The 12,926-nt window shown below is 40.4% G+C and overlaps 1 protein-coding gene and 1 long non-coding RNA gene across 3 annotated transcripts in view; one reads left to right on the top strand and one right to left on the bottom strand.

The window, feature by feature from the left end:
- Positions 1–4,018: 4,018 nt before the first annotated feature.
- Positions 4,019–12,926, top strand: part of LOC146571307 (ras-specific guanine nucleotide-releasing factor RalGPS1-like) — a 96,701-nt gene continuing 87,793 nt past the window's right edge. The window contains exons 1-2 of one of the 2 annotated variants that reach the window (XM_085280461.1): positions 4,019–4,054; positions 4,150–4,349. The gene's annotated coding sequence lies outside the window, so the exon portion shown is untranslated. The remainder of the gene's footprint in view (positions 4,055–4,149; positions 4,350–12,926) is intronic. The other variant, XM_085280462.1, reaches the window with a different exon arrangement.
- Positions 7,238–10,012, bottom strand: LOC146571309 (uncharacterized). Its single transcript, XR_014893103.1, has 4 exons — positions 9,575–10,012; positions 9,046–9,198; positions 8,595–8,684; positions 7,238–8,016 (listed from the first exon to the last, which is right to left on the bottom strand). It is a non-coding gene; the product is annotated as an uncharacterized LOC146571309 (long non-coding RNA).

Here is a 12,926-nt window from a genome sequence, read left to right as displayed (position 1 = left end):
AAACTGTAGAGAGGTGATGGATTTGCAACAAAAGCAAAGCAGACAGAAAGAAAGAGTTATTAGAAAAGAGTTTCTAAATATTGACCATTCTTGATCAACAGGTAATCAGAATTTAATTGGTTTTGGACTACTTTTCAGTTCTGAAGTTACTCCCATTTCATGTCCAAAACCCTATTTTGACCAAAGTTGAACTTATCAGCTAACACTTGCAAGCTTGGTTAACAAATCGCATACATAAACTGTATGAGCATGATGCAATAACATCGTAAAACTAGAAACTGAAAGATTCACTTAACACACATCTATGAAGCTAATGTTCAGTCACTTGAAGACATCCCAATCTCCATTTGTATATAACTAACTAGAATATAACTAACAGGTCATATACACAAAGTGGTAAATGGTAAATGGCCTGTATTTGTATAGCGCTTTACTAGTCCCTAAGGACCCCAAAGCGCTTTACACATTCAGTCATCCACCCATTCATGCACACATTCACACACTGGTGATGGCAAGCTACATGTAGCCACAGCCACCCTGGGGCGCAATGACAGAGGTGACACCCAGTGGCTTAATACTGGCCTCCTGAGGCACAGGGGTGGCTGTACCTCAGCATGTACAGCAGGTCCTCTACTAATTGAAAGTTTGGTGGTTTGATCCCTGGCTGCTTCAGTCTGCATGCCAAATTGTCTCGGACAAGATACTAACCCCAACTTGCATCCATTGGATGAATGAAGCGTATTGTATTAAATCTTTTGAATTGTCATGTTAAATAGAAGAAGTGCTATATAAGGACCAGTGCATCTACTATGTAGTTTACATTTATCATTTTTAGAAGGACAGCACATACCACATACACCACAATGGACAAAAACAAAAACAAACAAATGGACAACTGTACCCTCATACACACAATAATAACATGGACTGAACCACCACTCACAACCACTAGCACTTTACATAGCCTCTGTAGAAATTATCCACATATTTCACTTATCTTAACTGCACTACTGTATATGCTGTATAGACAATCATTCTGTACAATACGATAATTATAATTCTACAACTGTTTACAACTGTTTATACTGCAGTGGTTTGTATCATATCTATCTAATAGACTCCAATTTGTGCATGTAAATGGAGAGTCCTCTTCACACACTGAGGTTAATTATGGAGTTCCACAGGGTTCAGTGCTAGGACCAATTCTGTTTACATTATACATGCTTCCTTTAGGCAGCATCATTAGAAGACATAGCATACATTTTCACTGCTATGCAGATGACACCCAGCTCTATCTGTCCATGAAGCCAGATAACACACACCAATTAGTTAAACTGCAGGAATGTCTTAAAGACATAAAAATCTGGATGGCCGCTAACTTTCTGCTTCTTAATTCAGATAAAACTGAGGTTATTGTACTCGACCCTGTAAAGCTTAGAAATATGGTATCTAACCAGATTCTTACTCTGGATGGCATTACCTTGGCCTCCAGTCACACTGTGAGGAACCTTGGAGTCATTTTTGACCAGGACATGTCCTTCAACGCACATATTAAACAAATATGTAAGACTGCTTTCTTCCATTTGCGCAACATCTCTAAAATTAGAAATATCCTGTCTCAGAGTGACGCTGAAAAACTAGTTCATGCATTTATTACTTCCAGGCTGGACTACTGTAATTCATTATTATCAGGATGTCCAAAAAACTCACTGAAAAGCCTTCAGCTAATCCAAAATGCTGCAGCAAGAGTGCTGACAGGGACTAGAAAGAGAGAGCCTATTTCTCCTGTTTTGGCTTCCCTTCATTGGCTTCCTGTTAAATCCAGAATTGAATTCAAAATCCTGCTCCTCACATACAAGGTCTTAAATAATCAGGCCCCATCATATCTTAATGACCTTGTAGTACCATATCACCCTATTAGAGCACTTCGCTCTCGCTCTGCAGGCCTACTTGTTGTTCCTAGAGTATTTAAAAGTAGAATGGGAGGGAGAGCCTTCAGTTTTCAGGCCCCTCTTCTGTGGAACCAGCTTCCAGTTTGGATTCGGGAGACAGACACTATCTCTACTTTTAAGATTAGGCTTCAAACTTTCCTTTTTGCTAAAGCATATAGTTAGGGCTGGACCAGGTGTGTCACGGTCTGCAGAGGCAGGTCGTGCGGTGGTGTGTGTAATGGACCCAGGAGCGTACACAAGTGAGTAGACGGGAGTGAGTTTAACAGAAAGCGAGCCTTTAATATGACTGAAGACCAGGAATACAAACACAGCAGGGATAGCGTGGCTAAACTATAACTAAACTGGGAAAACTAATACTGTGACAAACTAAGAGAACTCTGAGACGAAGATGATCACAAAAGACTGATCGTGAAAACATGGGGGTGAGAACACAGACGACGCAACACAGACTGTACGAAACACAGAGACTAAATACATATGAGGGAAGATCAGGGGAAGTGGATGCACACGGGGAACACAGGTGACACTGATAATCATAACAAGACACGGCAGGAGTGAACGTAACACTGATGGGAGATGGGCAAAGTAAAGCAGGAAGTACACAGAGGTTCAAACAGGAGGAGAGAGAGCACGGGGAGAACGCAGACATAACGGGCTGGGGAAAACATAGAATAAAGCACAAAGAGAGACGAGGGCTCATAAATACACAGAGGGGCACACAGGGGGTGAGAGTCACGAAGGGAAAACACATAAGGAACAACGTAACAGATCAACCCAGGAAGCATGGCCTAAATAAAGAACAAAATACAAAAATACATGAAAACTAAGAATACTGGGCCCACATGGCCCAGGACCATGACAGGTGACCCTGAATCCTCCCTTAGTTATGCTGCAATAGACATAGGCTGCCGGGGGATCCCCATGATGCATTGAGTTTTTCCTTTCCAGTCACCTTTCTCACTCACTACGTGTTAATAGACCTCTCTGCATTGAATCATATCTGTTATTAACCTCTGTCTCTCTTCCACAGCATGTCTTTATCCTGTCTTCCTTCTCTCACCCCAACCGGTCGCAGCAGATGGCCGCCCCTCCCTGAGCCTGGTTCTGCCGGAGGTTTCTTCCTGTTAAAAGCGAGTTTTTCCTTCCCACTGTCACCAAAGTGCTTGCTCATAGGGGGTCATATGATTGTTGGGTTTTTCTCTGTATCTATGAAGCGTCTTGAGGCGACTTTTGTTGTGATTTGGCGCTATATAAATAAAATTGAATTGAATTGAATTTATAAATTGCACAGTTCAGATTTCTGTATAGTTTCATATTTTATATTTCTGTATAGTTTTCATATTTATATCATGTTCATAGCCTGCACATAGCTTGTACACCCACTACAGCATGTACATACTTATAGTTATAGCATATTCATAACATACCTTCATACCGTGTACATTGTAACATACACACAATAGACCCATATTTTGTACCCTTATACCTATAACAGACCCATTTGTGTAATATATCTACAAATCTATATTATTGCTAATATATATTTTGTAATATATCTATATTATGGCTAAAGCACTTCTGGATGGATGCAAACTGCATTTCGTTGCCTTGTACCTGTGACATGTGCAATGACAATAAAGTTGAATTCTATTCTATTCTATTCTATAGGCTTAAAAGAGCCTAGCTGCTCTCATTCTGCTTTATCAAACTTTCTTTGGGTTACACAACCAGAGAGATAATAGAGAAGATAATTAGACATTAGAGTGTCTTCTCTTCCTCGCTGGCTCCATGACTCTCAGTATGGTGCAGACTGGTTCGCTATGTCTTGCACAAAATCACCACCAAAAACACTACAAATTACTCCCATGATTGTATTTCTTATAAACCCCTGAATCGGGTATAAAAGGAGTATAATGTACGAGCTTATACTGCTGTTGAAGGCAACATAGATGCACCTGCGTCTTAAGGACGCTGTCTTTGATCCGTTCCCTGATTGGTCCGTTGCTCTTAGAGGCGGGAGCTGTCTGTGAAGCCAAGCACACTATTAGGCAATACACCTGGCTATCAAGATGAATGCGCCTACCTGTCACTTCCTGCTGTCGGTATTTATTCATTTTCACTTTTTTTTTAAATTCTGGGGATAATTTGGCACGTCACTGCCATATTTGAATGATTTCGTCTAATGTATCCCTTGCAGCTTGTGGATCGCGCGGACCACACGTTGCGACCTTGGCTTCATGTTCGGCTTAAAGGAGGAGTAACCCTCCTGGACACCGCTTGGAAAACACCGTTTGGATTTTAATGAGCTGCAGCTTCGGGGGTTGTTTTAATGTGGGCTCATATTGTCGTCTTTGTTTTTACAGCAGCAGGAGGAGGGAGGGACTGTGCCATGGAAAGGTAGGCACAACAGATGTGTTTGTATGCTTTTTTCTTATCGTTGGGAAGAGGTTGATACAGACTTGGCAGCAGGCCTGGCAGTGCGCGCTTAATAAATAAGGCTACTAGAACAGCCGCGGCGTACGACGTCGCTGTCACAAGACGCAGCCTGCGGACACCCGCAAACATGCTTGCGATGCGCATCTTTTCTGTACAGGCGCGTGGATGTGTGTCTCTTTGAGGCTTTTTACATGTATTTCAGCTGCCAAAAGATGTCTGTGTGGTAAAGTGCTCGCTTCAGTGTTGAACTGGCCTAAAGCACAAAATGCCCCCCCCCCTCTAAGAAACTAACTCGTCACTACCCCCACCCCTGCCTCTGCAGGGTCATATGTAGGGACGTGGCAGCATATACAATAGAGACAACATTGTCGACACACACACACACACACACACACACACACACACACACACACACACAGGCTAACTGCGCTATTATTACAGTAGTATAGTGCAATACAAAAAATCTGATACTTGCTTTGATATTAAATGATGTTCCTTCTTTACTCTGACTTTCTGTTGGAGTCCAGCTGAGGTGAGTGAGGTGACCAATTGAATGCCATTTTGGTTTAATTAGTGGAAACAAACACTTCTATTGCAGTGACCTTAAACTGTCCCATAATACTGACATGCTCACACCCTAGGCATGTTTTGAGACTGCATAGTAGTAATGAGGTCCACTGTATGCTGTTTAAGTCTTATTTTGGCACATTCTCAAAAAAAAAAACTGTTTTCAGACTATTTAGTGAAATAATCTGCTGTCTTCCCATAGTATAAACACATGAATTCTATCTATATAAATAAATACTTGAATAACATTATCAGTGTAATAATCTATTCATTATGGCACTTGTTAGTGGGTGGGGTATATTAGGAAACAAGTGAATGTTTTGCCGTCAACATTGGTGTATCAGAAGCAGGAAAAATGGGCAACCATAAGGTTTTGAAGGAGTTTGCCAAGGGCTAAATTATGATGGCTAGAGGAATGGGTTAGAGCATCTCTAAAACTGCAGCTCACTGTGTGTGTTTCCAGTCTGCAGTAGTCTGTATCTGTGGTTATCAAAAGTGGTACAAGAAAGGAACAGTGGTGATCCAAGAACACAGTCATGGAGATCAAACTGCTGAAAAGGTTTATACTGGTTCTGACAGAAAAATGTGAGAATACATGGTGTATTGCAGTTTATTGTGTCTGGGGTTGCATAGGCACAGACCCATGCTGACCCCTGTCCACTACCTAAAGTGGTAACAACGGGCATCAGACCTCAACCATGGAGCAGTGCAAGAAGGGGGCCTGGTCTGATCTATTTCAATTCAATTGAATTGAATTTTATTTATATAGCGCCAAATCACAACAAAAGTCGCCTCAAGGCGCTTCATAGATACAGAGAAAAACCCAACAATCATATGACCCCCTATGAGCAAGCACTTTGGCGACAGTGGGAAGGAAAAACTCGCTTTTAACAGGAAGAAACCTCCGGCAGAACCAGGCTCAGGGAGGGGCGGCCATCTGCTGCGACCGGTTAGGGTGAGAGAAGGAAGACAGGATAAGAAGGAAGACAGGATAAGAAGGAAGACAGGATATCTGATCTGACCTTGAAAGATATTATAGTGGGTTATTTCACAGTGTTTATCAGAGTAGAGGAACAAACTGTCTCTGCAGCGGCTAGGTTTGGTAAACAGCACTGTAGGTAGGGGGTTCTCAGAGTCCGCCATCATTTCTACTGTCTTGAGCGGGTTCAGCCCCAGATGGTTCTGACGGCACCAGTGGACCAGCTGATCCACCTCCCATCTATACGCTGATTTGTCATTGTTCTGGATCAGACATTGGTCTGATGATGATGGCGTTATCTGTGAACTTCAGGAGTTTAACAGATGGTTCTCCTGAGCTCTTTGCCAGAGGTTTCCTTAGCGTCATGCATTCTATTCATTTTACACAGCATGTCTCTGGTCCCACACACACCAAAGGACACACACTGAACCTTGTTTTTACTTTAGGTTTAAACATTGAGTTTATTTGTACTGATGACATTTTTTATTTCGGACCATTGTTGTATTCTTTTTAACCTGTCTTTTCATCTGTCCCTCTCTCCTCACTGAAAAAAATATGTTGTTGGATTTACTTAATTCAATGGTGGACATTTGTTGCACACAGATGTTTTGCTTTGGCAGCAACTTAAACAATTGAGTTAAATTAACACAATTTATTCATGTTCAATAAACCTGTGCAATTTGTGTTGATAAAATGTGACTTAAACATGTTTTGATGAAGTAATTTGAGCTCTTGAAATATTTTAATCCTTCACAATTTTCTCACTTTATCCCAACACCATTCAATAACTTTTACCCAATACTACTTGGTCACTTAAATACTACATGTTATCTTCAAATTACATTTTGCTATTATATTCTAGTATCAAATACACAATTTTCAAATGGAGGCCTTATAACAGATTATATTGTCCTCTTCCAAGATGGTTGCTGGCATCCACCAGTAGCCTTTCAAAACAAAATGTCTAATTTCACTGCATTGACAGTAGGTAAAGAATTAAACTGACATTACTCCACTACTGAATCTATATAAACCAACAATTAAATAATGTCAGTTCTTCCGTGTTCTCTGGAATCAATCACAGCAAAGAAATTAGACTCTTTCTTTTGAAAAATGTTGGGAAAGAACAAATCAAAACATTCTATTTAAGGCCTCTGACGTCAAGATTCAGTTAAACAACAATTATAACTAAACAATTTGAGGTAATGTTAGTTTCCATTAACATTAAATTAGGTTACTGAATTGGCAAACACCTTCCTATTAACATTACCCATTTTACCCCAATAACTAAAGAAATTAGCACTTGCAGGTCAAAACCTTTATTCAAGAGATGCAAAAATAACATTGATACAGTGACTGTCAAAAATTACAGCACTGATCATACTGTGACATCTTGGTTCAAAACAGCACACTTAGAAATATTCAACGTTCCTTACTTCAACTGAATGAAACTGAAAATACCATTTCACACGGCCCATATGGGATATTTAGACTGCATAACTGTTCATGCTACATCTCTTCACTAGTAAAAGAAAGAAAAAAATACAAAGAGAAATTTAAAAATGCTGCCAAACAGAGAACTTGTACAGAGTAAAAGGAAAAACAAACAACAACAACAACAAAAAAACGGCTCGTCCTCATGGCAGTTGCAGTGTATATAAAAATGAACCCTGCGATCTGTTCCTGGAATTGAGCTTCAAAAATGCAGCAGAACAAGTGTGAGATTTAAATGTCTTCTCACCTAGAGCTGGTCACCTCACATGCATAACAGTGAGCTTTCATTGCAGGAGCAGTTTTGTCTTAGTTGTGAACTTTTCTTGAGAGCTGAGTTGCTTCCAACTCCATTACCACCCTTTGAATCACCTCAAAAGTGTAGCAGAGTTGTGATGGGTAACTCATATTGAAGGAATAAAAAAGGTCCAAACAGCATGGCTACTGCAAAGGTCACGTTATCCAGATCTTGAAGAACTACTATACCCTCGATGATGATGCCAACATCAGAAAAGTCATTGCCTGGTGCATCCTCTGGAGACAGATGTTCATTGTGGTTTTCTCAATCTGTGCAGTGGCCTCAGTCAAGTCCTGGTTAAACACAAAACATTTTTTTAAGATTCCCTTTTAAACTCATCTCTTTTGAATCTACCAGTTCTAATGTTAGAGTAATTTAAACCAATGCAAGCAACATAGTAAATAGCTATAGCCAAAGAGTGGCCTGCCATGCTGCCATTCATGGTCTAACAGAGTTTCTAAGAGAGGGTGAAAAACATAATTTTACATTCGTTTTTGTTAGAAAGACACCGGCCCATCAGAAATCCAGGTTTTGTCACTCAGAAGATGTTAGAATTTAGACTTTCAGCCCCACAATTTGGTTAGCTGTTGGTCTTTTTTTTTTTTTTTCCCAAACAAAAGCTAATATAAATATTGGTGGGATTTTCCTTTGTTCACTAGAATGACAAATTTAAAGTTTTTTCACACTGATGTGACCCCTAATACAGGGGTGGGGCCTCAAGGGCCGGCGGCCGAGTTCACTACCAGGCCTCATGTGAACTTCAAATTATTAAAGAGGACTACTGGTCCTAACCAGTCCAATGAGGATCAAGTGGATAACTAAATGCATTTTTAAATGTTGCAAAGCCACAATCTACTCATAAAACACTCACCATGAACTCCTGCACCAAGATGTTGCAATTGTCTTTCACACAGATGCGGAGCACTTTGATGAGGGACTCCCTTCGAGCATTAATGTCATCCTAAAGTATTATAACAAAGAAAACAGAGATTTGTGAACTTTTCAGTAGCACAGAAGAAAATGATCCCAGACAAAAACTTAAACCAGTCAACATGCAACACCAGCATCTACAAAGCAATATCAAAAGTTCCTGTTTGACATCAACTTTATGGATATATAGTTTCCAGAACATTTATTTTTTTTAAAAGATCAATTTTTCTCAGTGGGCCAGTAAATGCATGACGAAAATTATGGCATCCTTTCGGTGGAATCAGTACTCACAGGTAATAGTTGACTGTTTCAATGGATGCAGCATAAAAATCTTTTACTGACCTAATGCAATACATATACACTTTGTAGTTAAAGAATTTTAAAGTTCTTACTGTCATTATGGCAGCTACATCCTTTAGCTTTGTGCCCTGTTCCCCCGATCACTTTGCAAACACTTTCAGCAGACTGTCAGAGAGAAACTCAGCTCCGTCAGAAACCTTGACTGTAAAGGCATGGTTGGGATGCACTGGAATGCTGCATTTCATCTGAAATGACATAAAATTATTTTGAAATAACAGCAGGCACTGTGCTTGGTTAATAATCAGTAATGTTTTGTTGAATAAAAACTGTGCTTCCAGATCTTATGGGATTAAAAAAATCCAAAGATGTTTATTTCTGATTTGCAACCCAAGAACCCACAAGTTACAACCTCATTTTAGTTCAAGTGTGCATTAATGTGAGTCCAGTAATCACCTTTCTGACAATACATACAGGTATAAGTTAAACCTATGGCAGATTTTGGATTTCTCAGTTGTATTAATAGGGTGGTCTATTTGAGTATGCATGCACCTAATAATTATAAAAAACCTATTATAATTAAGTTACAGAAACCTTAAGCGAAAATAGAATATACTTTCTTACCATAACACCTTGAACCCACAATCCATCAGCTGACTCCTGGTGAAATGCAGAATAGATGTGGTCTCTCAATGTGCATCAACAAAAACAAAAACAAAAACAAAAGGACAGCAGGTGAGGGCAGGAGGGGTAGGGATGTAAGCTAGCATAATGCCGCTGATGATATTAGCTAAAGCTGTTCAATGTCCAAAATCTCACTAACACCACGGTGCAGTAAATACACAATGTAACTGAAGAGTCAGTTGACAAATCTATTCACACAGAAAACCAAATTATGTTATGAGTGCCTCGCAATTAGGTTTAATGTGATATTACGGCTCTTGTGCCAAAGACAAATTCAAATGAAAAAGCGCCAATTCTTTGACAACAGATAAAACAGCAAATAAGCTAACGGCTCTTTTTTAGCATGTTACATGGCGGCACTTTAGACGTTTAACTACATTTGGCTGAAATATGGTAAATATTAAATAATTCAAAAAATCAAGACATACCAAAAAACGTAGAGTTGGCTGCTCGACTTGACTGAGATGGATGCATTTTTTTAAACCACGATCCAAAGCCCGCGAGATGAAATCACGCGTGGTTTCACGAGATTTAACGTTGCTATCTTATTGACTTACTTCACCTGAACATGATATGAACAATTTAATACACCCTTTCTGCATATCATGTCGTTTTTACACTATATAGTTACATTTATCTTTAAAACATGAGGCAATTGTGTTAAATACATGCAAGATGCTTACATAAATCCAAGAGATGGCCAGTCCCTTTTTTTCAGTGCTGTTCAACATGTGGTTAGCTCTCGCATCTTAAATTCCTCTACTGCTGTTAAATTTTCCGTTGCTTTTAATTTAGTTTTATCTCCTTATAACGATGTTCATCTTTTAACAAATCTTTTTAATAATCATTCTCTTTCTATTTTAGACAATGTTTGTCCTGTCAAAACTAGACTAGCTCCAGTTTCAAAGTCGTCCCCCTGGATAAATGACAGCATTCGCTTCTTAAAGTGTTGCTGCCATAAGGTTGAGCGTTTATGGAGGAAAACTCATTTGCATGTCCATCTCCTTCATTTAAGGGACCTTTTAGTCTCTTTTAACACTTCAGTTCGAGATGCGAACTAAGTTCAGACTTTGTGTCTAAGAGCAGAGGTAACCCCAAGGTACTATTAGACACTATTAGTGATATTGTTGCTCCTGCTCCATCTGCTGTCCCAATTTCATTAAATGAAGATTTTGAAAAATTTCTTTCTTTCTTCGTTGAAAAAGTCAGTAATGTGAGGAATCTCTCCTTCTGTGTCTCTGTTGTCAGCTCCAACTCAAGCTAGGCCTGTAATTTTAGAAAGATTTTTACCTGTGTCCTTACCAGAGCTGGTCAAGTTAGTTGATTCGATGAGAGCATCCTCCTGCTCTCTTGATATTTTACCTGGATCTTTGTTTAAAAATGTCTTTCAGTCTATCGGTCACTGTGTGCTTACAATTATCAATACCTCACTGATTTCTGGTCAGGTCCCTGTTAATATAAGAATGCTGTTATTCACCGACTGTTTAAAAAAAAAAACCTAAGCTTGACGCTTCTATTCTCTGTAGCTACAGACCAAATTCAAAATTATCGTTCATTGCTAAGATTTTAGAAAAGGTTGTGGATAAGCACCTTATAGCTGTTTTAGATGAATACAGCATTCTGGATAAATTCCAATCTGGCTTTCGTAGAGCTCACTCTACTGAAACTGCACTTCTTAGAGTCTCCAACGACATTTTGATGAGATGTGATGCAGGAGAATGCTCCGTTTTGTTGATGTTGGACCTGACCTCCGCCTTTGATACTGTGGAACATCATATTCTTCTAGATAGGCTGAGACACTGGGTGGGTATATCAGGGGCTGCTTTGGACTGGTTTGAATCTTATTTGCATGAACGATCCTTTTCTGTGGCTACCTCTAAGTACAGTTCATCTTCTATTTTTCTTGCCTATGGTGTAACTCAAGGTTCTGTTTTGGGGCTTTTATTGTTTTTGTTGTATTTCCTTCCTCTTCAGCACATATTGAGCACTTTTAAGGGCATTTCGTATCACTGCTATGCAGATGATATTCAGTTATATATCTCCTTTGAGCCCCAAGATGTTTCCAAGCTACAGATTTTTCATAGGTGCATAGACTCCATTAGAGGTTGGATGGCTGGAAACTTTCTTCAACTAAATGAGGAGAAGACTGAAGTCCTTGTTTGTGCTCCTTTTTTTTTTTTTTTTCTTGCCTGTCCCGTTTGGCTCTCTTGCCATCAGAATTATTGTCTAAAGGCGAAGAAAGATGCCCAATGGATTTACTTTACCAAATGGCCCATCCCAGCCTTGCCATAATGGTCTATTTGATTCACCTTTTATTGTTTATTTTATTTTATTTTCACTTGCTAAATACGGGACAGACTTGACTGGGAAAAGAAAGGGGAGAAAGAAAGAGGGAAAGAAAAACAGCGGACAAGAGGGACGGGGATAAAGGGCAAAAAAACAAAAACCAACAACATAAGCAGACAAAAAATACCAATCAATCACCTGGATCACCTGTTGAGAAAGGAAAAAAGAGAAAACAAGCAGAAGAAAAAGAGAGCAATATAATAAACAACATCACGATGATCTATGGGAATATAACAGTAAATACTAAATATTAAACATTATTGTGCAGCACGTAAGATCGACAGTGCACAGTGTGCTTTGAGGTAGGAGCCAAAAAGGGTGTAGTTTGTGTGTGTGAGCACCTGTGTGTACACCTGTGAGCATGAACGTGCTTGTATTTAAAACGTTTCTTCATGTAATGATCTGCTAGAGGGTGTGGGGGGGGCCATAACCCAGTCCTCCAAGGCATGAAGCAGGTATGGAGGAGATCAAAACTCCAGACATCCAGAGGCCCCCAGAACACAAGAGACCAAGGAAGACCAACAGAGGGGCAGCCGCGCACCTGTCCCAGAAAGAGCTGAAGAGAGCCCCAGATGAGGGGTCACTCCGCAGCCGCGGAGCAGAAGCCAGGGGGGGTTGCAGTGACATGCCCGTGAGCTCCGCCGGCAGCCAGCTGTGCCTGAGTGACCGAGCCCCAGGCCGAGAGGCTGAGAGTACCCCACCCCTGAAGTGGCCCGAGCGAGCCCCAGGCTCCAGGCCCCGATAAGCAGCCACCAAGGAGTGAGCCGGTGTGTACCTGGGCGCCCATCCCCGGACACAAAGAACCACCAACGCACCGATGTCTGAGGGCGTCTGCCACTGGCAGGTGAAGTGGTGGGGAGAGATCGGCCTCCATACCTTAGAGGGCCTGAGATGTCCCCAGAGAGGTGGCGTCTGATACCCAACCTGACATATAGACACAGACATA

This window comes from Mchenga conophoros, linkage group LG7 (genome assembly GCF_057382185.1).
Source record: "Mchenga conophoros isolate Kocher_MC1m ecotype Shallow Benthic linkage group LG7, M_conophoros_male_GT1.1, whole genome shotgun sequence".
Lineage (NCBI taxonomy): Eukaryota > Metazoa > Chordata > Actinopteri > Cichliformes > Cichlidae > Mchenga > Mchenga conophoros.
The sequence above is the reverse complement of the archived record's forward strand: the minus strand, read 5'-3'. Positions and strand labels throughout refer to the sequence as shown.